Source organism: Notechis scutatus, chromosome 10 (assembly GCF_049901735.1).
Source record: "Notechis scutatus isolate UNSWTSFEM ecotype Mainland chromosome 10, rNotScu1.2, whole genome shotgun sequence".
In the NCBI taxonomy this organism is placed as follows: domain Eukaryota; kingdom Metazoa; phylum Chordata; class Lepidosauria; order Squamata; family Elapidae; genus Notechis; species Notechis scutatus.
In genome coordinates this window covers 14,608,474-14,628,277 of record NC_142018.1, presented here as the reverse complement: position 1 = coordinate 14,628,277, position 19,804 = coordinate 14,608,474, and the positions used below count along the sequence as shown (strand labels likewise).

Here is a 19,804-nt window from a genome sequence, read left to right as displayed (position 1 = left end):
GACATGAATACAACTGAGCGAGTCCAGAAGTATTTTACCAGAAGAGTACTACACTCCTCTGTTTGCAACAGAATACCCTACAGCACCAGACTTGAGATTCTAGGCTTAGACAACCTTGAACTACGCCGACTAAGATTGGACTTAAGCATAATGCATAAAATCATATGTTACAATGTCTTACCAGTTAATGAATATGTCAGCTTTAACAACAACAACCCAAGAGCACACAACAGATATAAACTAAATGTAAACCACTCCAAACTCGATTGCAGGAAGTACAATTTCAGCAACAGAATGGTCAATGCCTGGAACTCACCACCTGATTCTGTTGTCACCTGCTCAAACCCCCACTCCTTTACCCTCAAACTAACCTCCACTAACCTCACCCCATTCCTAAGAGGTCTGTAAGGGGTGTGCATAAGTACACAATCGTGCCTACCATCCCTGTCCTATTGTCCCCAATTATTAGTTCCCATTTCTTGTATTTAAACTTACATTTATTCTTGTTTCTGTTATATTGTAAGCTTTTGACAAATAAAATAAAATAAAAATAAAATAAAATAAATATTACATTCTCCCAAGCCAGGATGGAACTTTAGACAGTTTTATGTTAGCTAATGGAATGAAGCTTTTATTTCCCCACTCTTTATTTTATTTTATTTTATTTATTTTAGTTTGTCAAACATTTATGAGAAAACACGTATAAGTATGGACGTAACATATAAAGATATAAGTATAAACAGGTATAAATATATACATGTTAAATGAGTACGAATAAATAGGAACAGTAGGACGGAGATGGTAGGCATGCTGGTGCGCTTATGCACGCCCCCTTACAGACATCTTAGGAATGGAGTGAGGTCTACGGTAGACAGTTTAAGGTTAAAGTTTTGGGGGTTTCAGGATGTAACAATAGAGTCAGGTAGTGAGTTCCAGGCTTTGACCACTCTGTTGCTGAAGTTGTATTTTCTGCAATTGAGTTTGGAACGGTTTACTTTAAGTTTGTATCTATTGTTTGCTCATGTGTTATTGTGGTTGAAGCTGAAGTAGTTGTTGACAGGTAGGACATTGTAGCAGACAATTTTGTGTACTAAGCTTAGGTCAGATCTAACCTCTTGAATGGAATACATTAAGTTTTTCCTTTATTAACTCAGTTTATGTTTCCTTGATGTAAAATAGAAGGTGCTGACTTTAAAATCTCACTGAATACCCTAAGATATGAAGTACATATATACACTTATTCTAGCCTTTAGAAACAAGACACATTTTTTTTGTGCGTAAATAGCCCAACATAATAGAAGGACCTGGATTACGGTAGCCTTGAATTTTCTTTCTTGCCGAAAGCAAAATTCTGGAAGTTGCTTTAGCTTAGTTGCAGTATAATTTTTCCAGGCAAGTTCAGTTAAAAATTCTTATCTGGAAAGCAGTATATGGAACTCTGCTTTAGGATGGGCCATTTGTTTGTAGATGATGATGATTTGTTATAGCTGTCCCAGCCCAAAAAGCCTCTCAGAGGCTTACAATATCCAGCATCAAATTTAAGATTAAAACACACACACACACACACACACACATTACCACTCAAACTATAACAGCCTAGATAAAAAGAACAACCACAACAAATAAAGCAAAGAAAAAATACTCACACGACAGGCAAATAAGGCCATGTTTTAGATCACAGCTACATGTCAACATTTTGGAGTCCTAAGAAACTGGGCATCTTCTCTGGAGAGGATGCTGTTCCACAGCATGACCCCTCCATCCCAGACAAGATTTAATTGAGGGGACTTGGAGTCCCCACTCTGCCTGAAGGTTCTGGATGGGCACAAGCCATGGGAAACAAGCATATGTTTGAAGGGTTTTATGGGCGACAACCAGTGCCTTGAATTGTACCTAGAAGCCAATGGCAACCACTGCAGCTCACGGAGCAGGGATTACATATGGCCATTATATGCTTGCATTGCTGCATTTTGGACCCAAAAATGAGAGCAAGACATTGGAACAATTCCTGTTGTCGTCAATTCCCCAAGTGTTGTCTACTCTCTGATTCCCACCAGACATAGTATTAATAGTGATAGCAATAGCAATGGTAGTTAGACTTATATACCACTTTACAGTGCTTTACATTCCTCTCTAAGTGGTTTACAGAATCAGCTGTTTACAGAATCATGCCCCCTCCGCCCCAACAATTTGGGCTTTCATTTTACCTACCTCAGAAGGATGGAAGGCTGAGTCAACCTTGAGCCTGGTGAGATTCAACCTGCCAAATTGCAGGCAGCCGGAAGGCAGCAGAAGTAGCTTGCAGTACTGCACTCTAACCACTGTGCCACCATGGCTCATATAAATAAAGCCAAATGCCTTCACATTTTCCCACCCACCCACCCCAGTTCACCCCAGCCTTATTTCTTTGGTCTCATGACCACCCATCCATGCCTCCTACTACCCAATTCTATTTGCAACATTTGCATTACATCCAGTCCATTTTATTTCATCCCCTGATGTGATATAAAAGGAAACCCTTTCTCGTTATTTGTCTCCTTTTACAAAAGATTTTCAGTTATAAGCGTATGATAATAATCACCATTCAACGCGTGTCAGCATAAAGGATTTAGGGTGTGAAGACGATAGCGAAGCATCACAAGCTGTAAATGTTGTCATTTGAAACATCTGGACTCCAGTTGTTAGTTATAAATGGAGAATGAAACGGAATCTATTTTATATTGTTTGCTATGTAAAAGCGCTTTGCAGCGATTCATCCAAAATTCATACCACCCCACCCCCACCCCTGAATAAGCTGATAGGTCCCGTTGACTTTATGAGTGACAGGAGGATGGAGTTCCCTGCTCTTCCAAAGTATCCTTTCAATCCATCACCTTCACAATTGTAAAGGCAGTCCATCAATGCCTACTGTGATAGATTTATCACCACACGCAGGGACTGAAATCTTCAGGAATCCAAACACTGATGGATGATCAAAGAGATCTTGGTTATGCAAATGCACTAAACATGCTTTTAACTGCCTGAAACTGTCTTAAATTGAAACCTGGCAAAAAAAAAAAAAAATACAGTGCGGGAACTCCAAAAACACGTGATTATTTTTTAAAAATTGTCTCCAAAGTCATTGCCTTTCTGTGTAACAGTATTATATACTTACATGATTTGTAGGGTTCACTTGAATGCTCTCATTTTTTTAGGGGGTTTAATTGTGTAGGAATTTTGCTGTCTGTTACATGCCTTGAAAATGCTCTTTACGGCATTCCTGTTTAGATTTATTTAATCTAGTGGAAGACCGGCAAATCCTTCGATTGTTTTTCTTGTGCTGTCAAAGTGGAGGGGGGAAAAAAAAAAGGTGGTAATTTATTCTTAGCCTCGTCCTGAGTTACTGACAAATTTCCAAATAACATTTGGGAGAACAGCACTTTTCTCTTTTTTCCTTTCTGTCTCGTGGCACAATGGCAATCTATGGTTGTATCGCTGACAAAATAGAGTAAGGTCTGGAAGGTATTTTGGAGGTCATCTAGTCCAACCTTTTTCCCAGTACAAGAAACCATTTTCACAATAAATGCTATTTGCTGTTTTAAACGCTTCCAGAAAAGAAGCGCCCACGACTCCTTTAGAAAGTCTTCATGTAGGGTTCAAATGAGAAGATTCAGGTTCCTTAGTTTTGAAGGCTGCCTTTATAATACCCAGTTTAACAAGCACTGGAAATATTTAAACCTTTTATATACAGCTATTGAAGTAGAAATAGAACGTAACATTCAAGGTTTTATAAGCAGTGGGAAAAATAGTGCATTTTCTACCGGATGTCTTTGGTTTTAAATATATTTAAATATGAGGCACAAAGAAGATTCTGCCTGAAAGTCCTTGGTGGTCTCTGGGCTTAGTTCTTTTCTTGCAGATGTTTCATTTCCAAACTTGGTGACATCAACAGTGCTGGTAAGGAACGAGGTTTACTCTCAGTTTATATTCTGGTGGCCTGCCCTCTCAGTGTTGGTGGAAATGATTTTGGAGTTTCTTTGGTTGAGCTGTTTACTGTTAGCTTCTTTGGCTGTTACTAGATAGATAGATAGGTAGGTAGGTAGGTAGGTAGGTAGGTAGGTAGAGATCCATCCACAAGAGATCTAAGTCCAGTCCACCTTGAATTCCATTGAATCTTATGTACCACCAATTTGCTTTGACCATGAGGAGTTCAGATTCTTTGAGAGAGCACTCACATGCAATAAATCTGTAGCCATTTGAACCACTTGATTCCTTAATTTCTGGCGCCTGACGTTAGACCCACTAAGTCAGGGGTGTCAAACTCAAGGCCCGTGGGGTGCTTAAATCTGGACCGTGGGGCCACCCTGGAAACAGCAAAGGACTGGCTTGCGGTTCTTCTGCCAATGAAAACAGAGCTTGGGAGGGCCATGTGCCCCCCCCTCGAGGTCCATTTTTGCTGGCAGAGGGCTAGCAAAACAAACTAAAAAACAAAACAAAAGGAGAAATGTTTCCCCTTTTGCATTTGAGCATGCATGCAAGAAGTGACGGGAAAGAAGAAAGGGAAAGAGGAAAGACAAAGAAACAGAAGGGAAGATGGGAAGAGAGGAAGGAAGGAAAAATAAGGAAAGGGGAAGGAAGAAGAAAGGAGAAGGAAGGGAGGAAGGAAGGAAGGAAGGAAGGAAGGAAGGAAGGAAGGAAGGAAGGAAGGAAGGAAGGAAGGAGATTATAATGAGAGTGAGTGAGGGTCTGAGGGAAGTCCTACCTTAACATTTGGCCATCACAGATGCCCCCGACACAAGTGACATTCAGCTGGCTACCCCTACCCCGTACCCCCGAGGTCAAATACAACCTTGATGTGGCCCTCAATGAAATCAAGTTTGACAATCCTGCATTAAGTCATATTGCAGAACTGTTTTGAAAACACTTCAGATTCCGTTTGGTATGTATGAACATGTCTTGGTTGTTCATTAAAACTCCCCCACCCATAAGATCCATTTTTTTATCCGAGTAAAATATTTCAGTACGATTTCTGAATGTAGTATTTCATTTGGGGAGCCTCTAGATGAATATTGGCTCATGTCATTTTGATAGATAAAAACTAATATTGCCAGACACTACTGTGCATTGTATGCAAAGTAATTGAGCCTGTTGTCATCATGTTTGTCTTATTTTTTTTTTAGTAGGAATACAAATATTGTAAATAGCTACATGCTTAATTCTACAGATATTTGAATGTTAAGGCAGTTCCTGGCAGTTTGCACTGTTTTCCGTTGGAATAGATTGATTAGCTTCCTCTAGACGTTCAATCACCTCTTAATTCGCTGTCTAAAATCATTTTGCCCAGATCCGGTAAAGATTCACTGAAACAGTAATTAATTGAAAAAGCTAAAAATGTTATTTATAACAGAACCAGCATAGTTGACTTAGAGCATTTCTATCATTTTCCTGATAATAGCTGTCTGACAATTTTTTTTCTTAATAACTGGGTTTGGACAAATTGTGAAAAAGTCTGTTTTAGCATAAACTTTACTTACAAAATAGATTGATTTTTGTCAGAAAGCTTTGGTTGTGTTAAAAAAACGTTTGATGTTTCCTTTAAAAACAAAAATGGTGAAATGTACTGTGTATTCTAGTTTGCTTTTTTCTGTGCAGGACTCAAAACATCTTTTTTGCATATAATTGAGAGCTTTAATTTGTCAAACTTCTCAAGGATATTTTGTTGAATGTTATCAAGCAGATAGTTCTCTTGCATTGGTTCTAATTCTTCCCACAAAGACATGTAACTTTCCATTAATAAGCAAATAACTACAAGACAATTTGTGTTTTAAACCTTGTTTTGTGTGATTGATATCCTTGGGACAACTTACAGATAAAATAGACTTTATTCTGGTAAGAGTTTGGGAACCAAAGAACTATATTTCAATAGGAAGGTGGGATTTGTAAGAAGGTGATGAGAACTGGATTATATTTGGCCTTATTAATATTAATTGTGTAGCAGTTACTAAAAGTTACATTATGATCTTACAAACCACAATGCTATTTAACTTTTTCAGTAATAACCTTGTAAAATGTCACAGTCTCTGTTTGTTACTGCACTGCCATGAAAGAATATTGGATAAATGTAAATTCTACTTTAATATTGGATAAATATTGGATAAATGTAAATTCTACTTTGCAAGGTGAATGTTGACAGAAATTAACCATGTAGCTATTTCCCCCCCCACTGTTTTATGTTGTTTTTAGAAGTTGTTCAGCAGTTAGGTTGGCCAAATGTTTTAGCAGGAGGCTGTCTGTTATAAATAATTAAGAGAATGAATCATTTTTGCATTGATTATTATATTCTGCTTGTTCTCATTGATCAAGGTATTTTATGTGCATAAGACAATGAACAACTGTTATTACACTAAAAATCAATTTCTTGAATATCTTGGATAAAATGCCTCTGTTTCATGTATCATGTTGAATTATGGCACGTAATAGTTAATTAGCAAGCTGTTCCATAAATAGAAAATAATATGTTCTAGAAATCTCTACTAATGTTAAGAATAAATTTTGCCTATTATATATATTGGCTAAAAAAGCCAACTGATTAATGGAAAGTATACCTTAAGGTGGTGTCATTAACCATCCATGAAAATAATATGAGAAATTTGAGAAAAGGAGTATAACAGGTAGAGTTGTTAGAAATATATTAAAATTGTGTATGTGTGTACATATATACCTACCCAACCCCACAAGCATATACACATGCATTTTATATATCTCTGTGTGTATATACATATGTATGTGTGCATATATAATATTAATCATATTAATAACAAATTATATCTCTATCTATCTATCTATCTATCTATCTATCTATCTATCTATCTATCTATCTATCTGAATGTTACATAAAATTGATTAATAGATAAATAATAAATATCTTCTCAATTGTTTGGTACAAATGACCAGGATATAACTAGTTAATTTATGGAGGTTGATTTCTTGATAGATCAATTCAGTTGATTAGACCTAGCCATAATTTTACTTAAAATAAACACATTAAAGTTAATGTCATTCAATCTGTTTCTCACACATTAACAGATATAAATTTATATATGTAATCCAAATATCAAACTTTATTCAAAGACTTAAAAGATTTTAAAGATTTACGTTAGTTCTGCCTCACCACTCCAAAGAAATGGATGAATAAAAGTTACTAATTGATGTTAAATTGATAATTTACCCAACATAAATTCTAGAACGATATTATTGCCTTTTTAAAAAATTACTTGTTGCCACTTGCTCCTCTTCACTTACTCTGCCAGAAAGTAGAAGAGTATTCACACTTACGACTAATGGATTTTAAAACAAACAAAAATTGCAATATTTGCGGTTTTGCCTATTTCTACAACAATAAATCTCTTTTAGTTTACCTGTTTAGTGTCCAGCTTTTGAAACTTTTGCCACCTTTCAAAATAATGTTCATGTCTGCCTGTCCAGATCCAAGAGGGTGAAATCGATTAGGACTCAAGGATTTGCATGCAACAGCTTTTTGATTCCAAATACCTTATGGATGAAAGTTGCACAGTTTGTCTTTAAAAGGAGAAAGAGAGAGACAGACAGATGGGAAGTTCTGGAGTTAGTGCAAGAAGCTTCACCCCTTAAAGAGCAAACAAAGCATCACTCTTCCTTGCATGGATAGAGTGCTCTCTGATTTACATGAAAGCCACAAGAGGGCACAGATGTGAACAAGGCTGGCTCCGAAGTTGCAAATGGATGTTAATCACGAGGGCGATAAGCTTGCTGTGATGCAGTCACTGAGTTGGGAATTTGAAGTCTCTAAAGGTGATTGATGGGAAGAGGATAAATAAGCATCAGAGTCATCTGGGTTTCAAACTGCAGATGGCTCCCTTGATCTTCTGATAGGTCACGGTTGGTATCTCCAACTTGAATTTTCCTTTCAGTTCTTCCTTGATGCCTGTGAATGGCAGGCAGGTAACAATGGCTGAGTGGGAAGTTAATTTATGCCTGGGGAATAGAGTCTGAAGCAAACGCCAGATATGAATTCCCGAGAGTGAAAATGTTAACTAGGTGAGTATCTGGGTTGCCAAATGTGAGATGAGAATATGAATGTTGACCAAGCGGCCTGTGTTTCTGACTTTAGTACAGTGTTGGTAAGTTAGGGGATGCAGTGGCTCAGGAGCTAAGACGCTGAGCTTGTCGATCAGAAAGGTCGGCAGTTCGGCGGTTAGAATCCCTAGCACCGCGTCACAGAGTGAGCTCCCGTTACTTGTCCCAGCTTCTGCCAACCTAGCAGTTCGAAAGCACATAAAAAATGCAAGTAGAAAAGTAGGGACCCCTTTGGTGGGAAGGCAACAGTGTTCCGTGTGCCTTCGGTGTTTAGTCATGCCGGCCACATGACCACGGAGACTTCTTCGGAAAGTGCTGGCTCTTTGGCTTTGTAACAGAGATGAGCAATGCCCACTAGAGCCAGAAACGACTAGCACGGATGTGCAAAGGAAACCTTTACCTTTATAAGTTAGGGATACAGTGCTGGTTTCCACCTTTGTGTTAAAACAAAACTTTTTGGTGACTGATCACGAAAATGGGAGACAGAGGTCACACAATTTTTAAAGTGCGGTTTAGACTTTGTCTCAAAAAATACGTAGAATAACCTTTTTTCTTGTTAAGTTATAAATAAACCTGCTATAAAATCCAGTTGGGAATGTCTAAACATTTACGTTTTGCTTATTTGTGTAGTTATTGTAAGGGTCTCACGTAGCCCCTAAATATACTTAGGTAGACCTATTTGCACTCCATGGGGTGCATCTGAAATGGCTGGAATTCTATGTGCTCCGTGCTGATTTACACCTTTCTAATACTGTCTCTGTATTCTTTTTATAAATGTAATTTTATTAATGATTTTTTGAAAAAAGATAAAAATGAACTAATATAATAGTCACTGATTAGTTACTAATATAACTAATATAAAGTAAGAGAAAGAAAAGGGGAAAAAAGCTAAAAGTGCAAGAAAGGAAAAAAAAAAGAAAAATAAGAAATAAAAAAATACGAAGTAGTAGTTTTCAATCTTTTTACAACAGTTATGAATACAATTATAAAATTACATCGTACACTACAGTTACAACATAGCTGTCTTCTTTCTACAGTCTACTCTGTCTAATCGTCAAAACTTTAAATCATTTTTTCCCCTGCTTTACTCTTCTGTAAGAGGTTTCCAGTCACCGGCATTCTCTCTTTTCTAACCAAGTTAATTTAGCAATTTCAACAGGTTGCTTTTCCATCAGTTCTTTTCATGATTTTACTTTATATTCCCTTTAACAAAATTCTAGTATTTAACAATCATTTCTGTTTTCTATAAAATATAAATTGATCTCACGCATTTTGAGCAGGGGGCTGGAGTAGAAGACCTCCAAGGTCCCCTTCCAGCTCTATTCTATAAGTTCTAAGTCTAATTTTATAAAGTTCAACATTCAAATGATATCTCTGTACCCTTGTACTTTCAGCCCTATCTGATGATGGGTGCTTAATTGGAAGCAAGGCCCAGTGATTTTCAGTTTTATCTTCCTGCCAGTAAATTTTTGCAAAGGAGTGCAGATTTGTTCATCTCTTTGTCCACTTCCCTCTAACTTTTTATTACCCTGTTTTATTGAAGATTTGAATCTCTAAGAGTAAGTAGATGTAAGAAATTGCTATATAACAGAACCGGTCTCTAGATGTCAAAACCAATTCTCCCTGAGTTTCTCACATGTATTCCCACTCCCACTGTTAGAAGGGTGTGGATTGCAAATTGATCTTAAGAATGATAGATGTGGTTTTTTTTTTCCCCCTGCAGCTGGGCTATTGTGGAAGAGGTTTGCTGTGTGGGCCTCCCAGGAATTGCTTGAATGTTGTCTCTTTTGTGCAAAAGTTTTTTTTGTTGTTTGAAAAGCTGCTGGGCAAACACTACTAGCTTGATCGCACCTGCTTCTGTTGTAGGGGGATGTGAGTCTGTTTGGACGGAGAACGCAGTCAGTTGCCGTTTCATTCAACCTCACACAAAAGGAGTCCATAAGGAGGAACATTTCTACCGACGCTCAACCACAAACCCATGCTTGCAGCCATAGTGACGCTTGTAAACAGCGAGTTCCTCTTTTGTTCAACAGGCCGTTGGAAAACAGCCACTGGAGAAGTTCTTCCCTCTGTCTCTACATCATCACAAAATAGGCTACCTATCCGTTAAATCTTTCCAGGACAACTTTTTTTTTTAAAAAAAAATTCTTTGAGTTCTAAAAATCCGAAGAACCGGTTTCAGCTTCAGAATATTCAGCTTGTAAAAGCAATGGTTAGCTTTTTACATTTTAGCATGGCATATTGCTTTTCTTCTCGTAAAATAAACGAGAGGTGCTTAAACTGAATTTCAGGGCCCATATGTTGTCAGGAAAAAATTTGTGTTTGCCTCCCTTCCCGACCTTTAAAATAGATCCCCAAATATACATGTTGAATGTAACAGGAATGAAACGATTAGATATGATTTAGAGAGTTATTGCATCAACTACATTTAGTTAAGTTAAATGGTAATGAAATAAAAAGAGACACAGTTTTCACTATAGTCCAAATAAGTACTTCTGTGTGTGTGTGTGTGTGTGTGTGTGTGTGTGTGTGTGAAGTCCTATTATACCACTCTAAATCTAAAAAGTTGTGCCTCCTGCTAATAGGCTGCCTTACTGTTATGAGCGTCACTCCCTGTTTTCATTTTACAGGTCGTACTTGATTTACAACCACAACTGAGCCCCAAATTGCTAAGTAAGCCAGTTGTTAAGTGAGTTTTGCCCCATTTTACAACCTTTCTTGCCACGGTTGTTAAGTGGATCACTGCAGTCATGAAGTTAGTCACACAGTTGTTAAGGAAATCTGATTTTCCCATTGACTTTGCTTGTCGGAAGGTCACAAAAGTGGATTACATGACCCCAGGCACTGCAATCGTCGCACATACTGGTACATGCAGGGGAGACATGGTAGCAGTGTTCCAATATCTCAGGGACTGCCACAAAGAAGAGGGGCTCAAATTATTCTATAAAGCACCTGAGGGCAGGGCAAGAAGCAAATGGATGGAAACTAATCAAGGAGTGAAGCAACCTAGAACTAAGGAGACAGTGAGAACAATTAATCAATGGAACAACTTGCCTCCAGAAATTGTGAGTGCTCCAACACTGGAAGTTTTTAAAAAGATGTTGTTGGATAACCATTTGTGTGAAGTGGTGTAGGGTTTCCTGCCTAGGCAGGGGGTTGGACTAGAAGACCTCCAAGGTCCCTTCCAACTCTGTTATTCTATTCTATTCTATTCTATTCTATTCTATTCTATTCTATTCTATTCTGTTCTGTTCTGTTCTGTTCCGTTCCATTCCATCCCACCCCACTCCACTTCACCCTACCCCACCCTACCCCATTCCATTCCATTCTATGCATACCAGTTGTCCAGCATCCTCATTTTTGATCAGGTGACCACGGGGATGTTGCAACGGTCATAAGTGTGAAAAAACCAGTCACCACTCACTTTTACCAGTGCCGCTGTAATTTCAAACGGTTATTAAACAAATGTTGAGTAATACCTGTGCTTATATATATAAACTTAATATATATAAACTTTATATATATAAACTTAAGAAAACAAATATATATATATATATATATATATATTATCAAACTTGTATGCTTCCCATCTCGCTAAAGGAGATTCAAGGCAGCTTGAACAGACCTTGAATAAAATGCATAACGATAAAGATTTTTTTTTTTTACTTTTTTTAAAGAAGCCCCAATTAAAATAAAACTTAAGCAGGCAGGGGAAGCAACAGGGAGCAAAGGGCACCTGGAGGGGTGTTCTCCACCCTATCAGTCACCTTCAAGGTGCCGCAATACCATCGGGGCCCCGGGCTTTACATTTATTTCTACATTGAAGGATCCAGCTTCCCAGTCCAAAAGGTTGTTTACCACACACCATTTACAGGAGTTGCTATTGGCAGTATCTGCAACGGTGTCATTATCTCTACTTTTCCAGGCTTGGATGGACAACTGTGGAGGCCCAGGCTATCTAATTAGCAAGATAAGAAATAAGGACATGCAAGGAGCAGAAGCTTTTTCTCCCCGTATAAAAAGCAGAGTGTTTCTGCAATAGAGGCCCCATCGTGGGCTGAAAATTGTCAGCATGAATCAGGACTGCTGTTCTTGAGGGGTTAGAGTACCTTATCTTGAGAATGCTACTGTCTATGAAAGGAAAGCTGCCCCTTCAGGAACTGGCTTTCTCTAACCCACGAGAGAGGGCAAAGCAAAAACCCAGCCACACAATGAATAAATACATGCACTCAATGCACTTGAGATCTCCCTTCTGCGGGTCAGTCCATCTGAAGCACCTCCTGATATTTGTGGAGAATTAATTTGGGTAGGATGCAGATTTGGATGAGAGCATGATCTCGGCTACCTTCTCTGTTTAAGATGCTCTGTGTTAAAATTAAATAGTGACAGAGGAGGGGAGGGGAGGGGGTGTGGAGGATGAGCGATTTGGGGATTTACAATTATTGAAGAGATGCCTCCGTCTTAACAATAAGCCCCACAGTTTTCTCAACCTTGCTTGGTCTCCAAGGTCTCCATTAAACAGAATAAGGATTGCTGCTTCTCAGAAGTTGTCAGATGCAGGGCATATAACCTGAATGCACAATTGAGGCATTAAGGACACTGCTCTACCTTTGCGATAACCTTGTTTATATGTTTAGAGAACATATCGACAAATGCAGACGTGGCTTCGGCTGCAGAATCCAAAGATTTTGTGAAGAAATTCACCGGAGGAAGGAAGAAAAGAGGCTACGGATTTCTAAAATGTCTAATTCAGTCAAAATGATACAGTGCTCAAATGAACTGTGGCAAATTTAATGAGCAGTCTGAGGACAAAGACACATGTAGTGTGATGGGCACTCCAGGGAGAAAGATTATGTGTACAGGGACTAATTAGCATGAAATATGAATATGTTAGTATAAGTAATCTTGATCTATGGGCCATCTACATTATGCGCTATGATTTTTGCATGAGCTTAATGAAAAGGAATTCCAAACTTAGACCGTTTTGAACACTTTAGATGTATACTCCCAACTTTCATACTATAGAACAGGGGTGTCAAACTCGTGTCATCACAGAGGCGTCACATGACATATTGGGACTTACCCCTCCTTCGCTGAACCGGGTGGGGGGCAGGGCCAGCAGGTGACACATCTGTCCCGGGGCCCGCGAGTTTGACACCCCTGCTATAGAAAATCAAGTTGTGGACCAAGCTACGTTACGGGAAGCTCCGAATCAAAGATCAAATCTAAAGAATTATTTTTACATTGCAGTCTATTTGTACGTATTTGAGTAATTTCAAGTCATGGACATTAGAATCAGATTTATATTCCCATTGACATGTGCTTGGCAACACACAATTATCCATAAAGGAGAATATTTATAGCTCAGGGCTGAAATGAAGAATCCTTGCTGCTCTCTGAGCTTGGTTGTTTTCTTGCCGAAGTTTCATTACCCCAACTGGGTAACCTTAGCACTAATGATGTTACCCAGTTGGGGTAATGAAACCGTCAGCAAGGAAACAACCAAGCTCAGAGATCACCAAGACTCCTCATTTCAACCGTGAGCTACAAATATCCTCCTTTATGCCCTCCTTTGCAGAGCACATGTCAATGGAGGTACAAATCTGATTCTAATGTCCACGACACATAATTATTTGAGAAAATGTAGTATGACTACCGTGTTTCTCATATAATAAGGCCGGGTCTTTTTTTTTTTTTTTTTTTTGAGCCCCGAAAAAAATGGCTAGGCTGTCTTTTCGGGGGTGACTTAATTTCCCCCCCCCCCTTACATCTTTGGGCCGGCGGGCAGCGACGGCTTGGATGTTGACCTCGGTGTTGGTGGGGCACTTCGTATCGGGGTCAACGCAGGCAGCACCATATCCGGGTGTGCAACAAAAGTACTTCCTAATGGCAAGCCCCCCCCCACCATTCCCCCCCCCATTTCTCATGTTTTAATATAGGCCTTAATTTGGGGGAAGGGGCTTAATTTCATTTCATACTGGGACTTCCTATTGGGGGAGGCCGTATTGTTGGAGAAACAGGGTAGGTCATAAATTTATTTACTTCTCTCTGTTCTTTCATCTTGAAAAGGTAACTGGATCATAGAAAAAAGAAGTTAGTGTACGTCAAATAACTAGGATGGGATAGCTTTCTTTACTACTCTCTCTCTCTCTCTCTCTCTCTCTCTCTCTCTCTCTCTCTCTCTCTCTCTATATATATATATATATATATATATATATATATATATATATATATACACACATACATACATACATATATATACATACATACATACATACATACATACATATATATTAAAAAAGAAAAAAGACTAAGTTTTATTTTCTTGAGCTATGATAAAGATTATGTCAATAGGATGTAGGTCTTTTTTTAATTACAGAATGCTGCTTCTTGATTTTAAGACCTAGGAAAGGAAAGTGATTAGCAAGGAACATTTAATTGGATAATGCATAAATTAGGAAAGGGGGAAAAAAGTCAAAATCTATAAGACAGGAAGACGCAGCTATTTTCTATTATGAGAAAAATCCTAATGTGATTTGCTTCAAAATTTATTGTTGGGCAGAGATAGTGTGGCATATAAGATATGAATTAATGTAGTGAATATCAAGAGAAACTCACCACTGGTCATAAAAGGAGTAGGAAAAAAAAAACACTTAGGTTTTGCTACATGCACCAGGTCTCTAAAAATTTAATAAACCATGTTTTCCTTGAAGTATGCCAGGGCAGGCTGCTTGAACATCTGTGCTACATCTCTGTCTTTGTTCAACTAGTAAAGAAAACAAAAAGTACAATTAAGTGAAACATCCAAACAGAGGAATATGGTTAATTACTTCTGAACATAAGCCAGGCTTTACAAGCTATCTTTAAAGCTTAATATAAAATTGGCTTCAGATCTTGGATTGTTTTTTTTTTTTAATTAATAAATTTTTATTATTTTTAATTAGGAAGCTGTGCATAATTTCTCGAAGCTAGGAAGAAGGATAGCAGGGAAGGCTACAGAGTCCATCAGCTAGCTGCAAATGGCCATTGTGGTGGATTAAGCTGTGATTAATGTGTTGCTATGTCATGCAAACCCGGGTATTAAGATCTATTCATAGTGAATCTGGGAAAACTATTCCATGATAACCACCATTTGCAAAGGAAATGCAGTTGGTGATTTTCTTCAGGCGTATTGCTAAATATTAATCTATTTTAACTGAATTCAGTTGGTCTGAGGCTTAAGATCATTTAGATTCTAAACAGGGCAATGAAATAAAATATAGGACTCGGATGCATTTATAATATTGAAAATTGTGCAGAAAGCTAATAAACTAGATGAAAATGATGTATATATTGGTAATAGCCTGCATATATTTTCAAACTTGTATGGTAGTCTTTCCTCTCAGTTTTATGCCTCATTGTTGAGCATTAATAGAAACTTCTGGAAATGCATAATGTTCCTCATCAGCACACCTTTGTCTCTCCATTATACTTGCTTATTAAGAGAGAGAAAGAGTTTCTTTTGGAAGTCTTAATTTTGAAATCTCTGGCCAACAGCTGGATGAAAAGCTGGCATGGAGCGAAAAGTGTGTTGATTAGACCATTTGAGACAATACAAAGCAATTTGTTTCTTATGAAAAGACCTTCAGACAGTGCAGTCAATGATGAAACACCTAGAGAAACCGGCGCATAAAACATGTGCCGCAACTGTACACATCTTTTGTGAACCGTTGTCACTTTATTTCTTCATCCTTAAAGCCAAACTGATTTTGAGCAGTCATTAGCAAAGAATGAGAGCTTGATGAATCATCTAGGAATATATGGATCACCATGTTTCTTCATATATGTGTTATAGGAAGCTCCCGCTTTGAATTCTGTACTGGGTTCGACAGTCACAATATTGCTGCAGCCTCTGGCATTTGCCCCCCTCTTCTCTCATTCAAAGAGGCCTCAATTTGTGGTGCTTTTGAGATGTAAAAATTGGAGCCATTGTCAGCCATTCGGTTTTTGTAAGATGGGAAAGCGAAATTACCTGGAGTTGATAGGTGGTAACTATCCCATGGTGATTATCAACGAAAGATACAGAAGTGACCACGGGGTAGATGGAAGAGAGAGGCCAAATGCTGTCCATAGATAGGCGTGTGTCATGCCCCTGTCGGAGTCTGAATCCGAGGAGGAGGACAAATAGTTGACAGGGAGTGGGAGTGTGGGTCCGTTGGATGTGGAGGAAACTGGGGAAGGGCAAAGTCTGGCTGGGCAGAGCAGGGGGGAGGTAGAACAAGGGAGAGGGGGTTCAGAGGAAGACCCAGGCTCACCCCTTCTTCATCCTAGAGCACGCAGGGAGGAACGGAGAAGAGAGCAACATGGGTTGCGTGGCTTACAGGGGAGGAAAGGGTCCTGATTCCCTTCATTAACCACACCTGGGAATGAGAGTTTAAAAGAGATGCATGCTGAGTGCAGCATCTGCTTGGAAGAAACCTGAGTTTATCTTGTGTTGACTTTGGTTATCTGCGTTCCTGGCATCCTCCCAACCGTGTTGAATTTTGGCCATTCCTTCACGTCTGGAATTCCTTCTCTTGCCCTGCTGGACTAATTACCTCATCTTACCTTGATTGGACTTACAATTTTTGTTGGCCACATTTTGGGCTTGATTCACTGCAGCCAAAGGCTGTTCCTGGGAGAGTTTTTCTCCAGTCAGAAGGTAACCAGGACATTGGGGGCAAAGTTGGAACTAATAAAGGGACTCCTACTGATTATCTGACTGTGTTGCCTTTTGTGCCATGCCCCAGGTCATCACAGCGTATCACAAAATTGTGACAATCCGCCAAGTGGAGATCAGCTCTAAAAGAAACTGGTTTTTGAAGGATCATTAAGTGTCCTAGGATCTAACAATGAGTTCAAATGCAACCTATTCATTTTTTTTAAAGGGATTTATTTATTCATACTGTAAGATACAAAAAATGCAAAGGAAAATAGTAGGAAAAATAAGGAAGGGGAAAGTGTAGGAAGAAGGGGGAAAAGAAAGAAAATGCTTTGACTTTCAACTCCCTTTGGTGCAATAGAATAAGATAATAGCATCAAACCTCAGCTTTTTTTTTACTTTTGACATACTAGCCATTTCTATAACAACAAACCTATCAAATCAGTAGAAATGCAACCTGTTAAAGTTGATAACTGTTAAATCAGGAAAAAAAATAAGAGTTCAAAAGCACTACGAGTTTATCTCATGGTACCCATTTATAAGAGTATAAATAAGAACTATCAACGATCAAGGCAAATTGGCGCTAAATAAAAGTCAACAGACTTCAAGGGAGGCTGGACTTAGATCTCTTGTGGGGGCATAACGATTCTAAACTGATGATGTGTTTGACCCCATCCTCGGTCTCAGCCTCGCCACCTTCTACTGTACAATTAATAGTATATCAGCAGACCCGAATGAAAAGACATGCAACAAAGCAGTTGATTCTGCAATTTTTTTTTCCAGAAATACAGCATAAATCTTTCCAGACTTCATTAACTGCCTACACCAGCCTTCTCGCTTCATCGTCCATGATGTTTTTTTTTTTCCCCTCCTCTCAAGATTTTGCTGAAGGTCATGTCTTTGCAAAGAAAGGGAGTGGGATTTGCCAGCAATCAAGGGATATTAATACTTGATTAGAGCCTGTCACTAGGATCATTCAGAGCAATCTGTCAAGTTGGAAAGGAATTTGATTTTTTCTCTCCCCCCCCACCCTTATTCTTCCTTTTATTTTCCTTTTTTCCCCACATCTGTGTTACTGTGTCAATCTGTTTTATTGAGGTTTTGATATACGGTGTTGTTTGAGCCAGTTGGATTGTATTCATAAATTGTTGATTGTTGATTCTTCATTCATGACTTTATTCAATCTGCTTTTAAAGCCTCTGAAGGAGGGATAATCATGGGGTTTTTTTGCCCGTAAATTGTCTATTGTGTGGAAAATAGACATCACTTTCTAAGTAATCTCACTGTGAGGACAAACAAAATTTATGTCTGTGGAACTTTGAAAGGCAATAGGTATCCTAAACAAATTGCTTTGGTTCTGCGGTCAAATGACAATTGGTCCTCAGCTTACAACTGAGGACTTTGTGGATTTGTGTTGCCAAGCAAGGTGTTTTTAAATGAGTTGCACTTGGTTTTATGGCATCGTTGTTGAGAGAATCACTGCAATTGTTAAGCGAATCTAGCTTCTTCCCCCATTGGTTTTGTTTGACAGAGGTCAACTAGGAAGAGTGCAGATAGCAATCACATAACTCCAGGATAGTGCAGCCGTCATAAATACATCCCAGTTGTTAAATGCCCAAATTTTGATCATGTGACTGTGACCCCGGTTGTAAGTCATATTTTTTTTTCAGGGCCATTGTTAACTTAGAATGGTTCAGGAGGTTGTGAGTTCGATCCTAGGTAGAGGCAGATATTTCTCTCCCTGGGTATGTTGAGATTATATCTGCTGAATATAACTCCACATTGATGACAGGAAGGGCATCCGGTCAGTAAACACTGACAATGATGATTGTAATTTTGAATGGTCCCTAAATGAATGGAATTGAGGGTTGTATAATTATTAATCATTAATTTAGAGGTAATGAAGGATCCTAGAACATCTTAAGTTATATTTGCTGTTCAGTTCCTCTGTCTTTGTTTTTGTAGTTGCATTTGGGTTTTATATTCAAAGGAAGAAAATATCCAGTCAAAAGTTAGAGGCAGTTTTTTTAATAGCGAAGGTCTAAGTAACACATTGAAGTCATAAAATGGAGATCTTTTCCAAAAGATGCCATATTATGATGACTTAATGCAAGTCTGATAGCAAGTTAAATCAAAGTTTTTTTATGCAGAAGTAAGAAATTAACAATTTTTATTAGATTTATGCCCAAGCAGTATAGATTTTCTGATTTTGTGCAGGCCAAAAACAGCTTTAACATCAAATGATTATGCTGCTTTTGTTTCCTTATCTGGATAAATAGCTGATGAATAATTTCCTATTCCACATACATTCCCTTTGTACAAAAATAAGATGAAGCTTCTGAAACAATAATGGCAAAAGTAAGTACTTTGTAGTTCCAGATAAACAGCTGAACTTTTTAATTCTTAATCTCATCTCCCCTTTTTCATATTTATCCCAGGTAGCCTGTGCATTTTTTATTAAAAGAAATAAGACCTATTACAATGATCTTAATTTAAAATTAAAGCTAAAACAACTTTCTCATATAGATTTTTTAAAAAAATATTATAGTTTTTAAACCACCAAATAAGTAGTTCTTTGCACAGGAATTTGTGTTCAAAATGTTTATAATTTTCCTTTTCAAGTAACAACTTCTAAAAGAGAGCAAAAGATAATTGACTTCTTTGGCTCAGAATATTTTTAGAGAGTCATTTCCTGAAATTTGAGCTGAGCTGAGTTGGTGATTATCCCCTACAGTTGTGGAATGATGGCTTAACCTACCGGCAAATTTTAGATTGTTTTTATAAATTGAAATATGCTTTTTCATCCATTGTAAAAGAGCTGTTAGTGAAATAAAGGAACCTCCAGGGGGTCTGATTTTTGGGTTCGAGGAATGGAACCCAATTGGATTTTAGTAAAAACTTGGTTTTGTTAACAGTGGCTTCCAGTATCACTATAGGTAGTCCTTGGCATACAACAGTGATGGAGGCTGCCCATTATGGTTGAAGTTTTCAACTTAACAAAAGACCACCCCTCTCAAAAAGGCACTTATG

At 38.2% G+C, this 19,804-nt stretch overlaps 1 protein-coding gene across 5 annotated transcripts in view; it reads left to right on the top strand.

Moving 5' to 3' along the window:
• The window catches only part of DIAPH2 (diaphanous related formin 2), a 285,202-nt gene that overhangs the window by 79,288 nt on the left and 186,110 nt on the right, over nt 1–19,804 (top strand). The gene's annotated exons all lie outside the window — the stretch shown is intronic.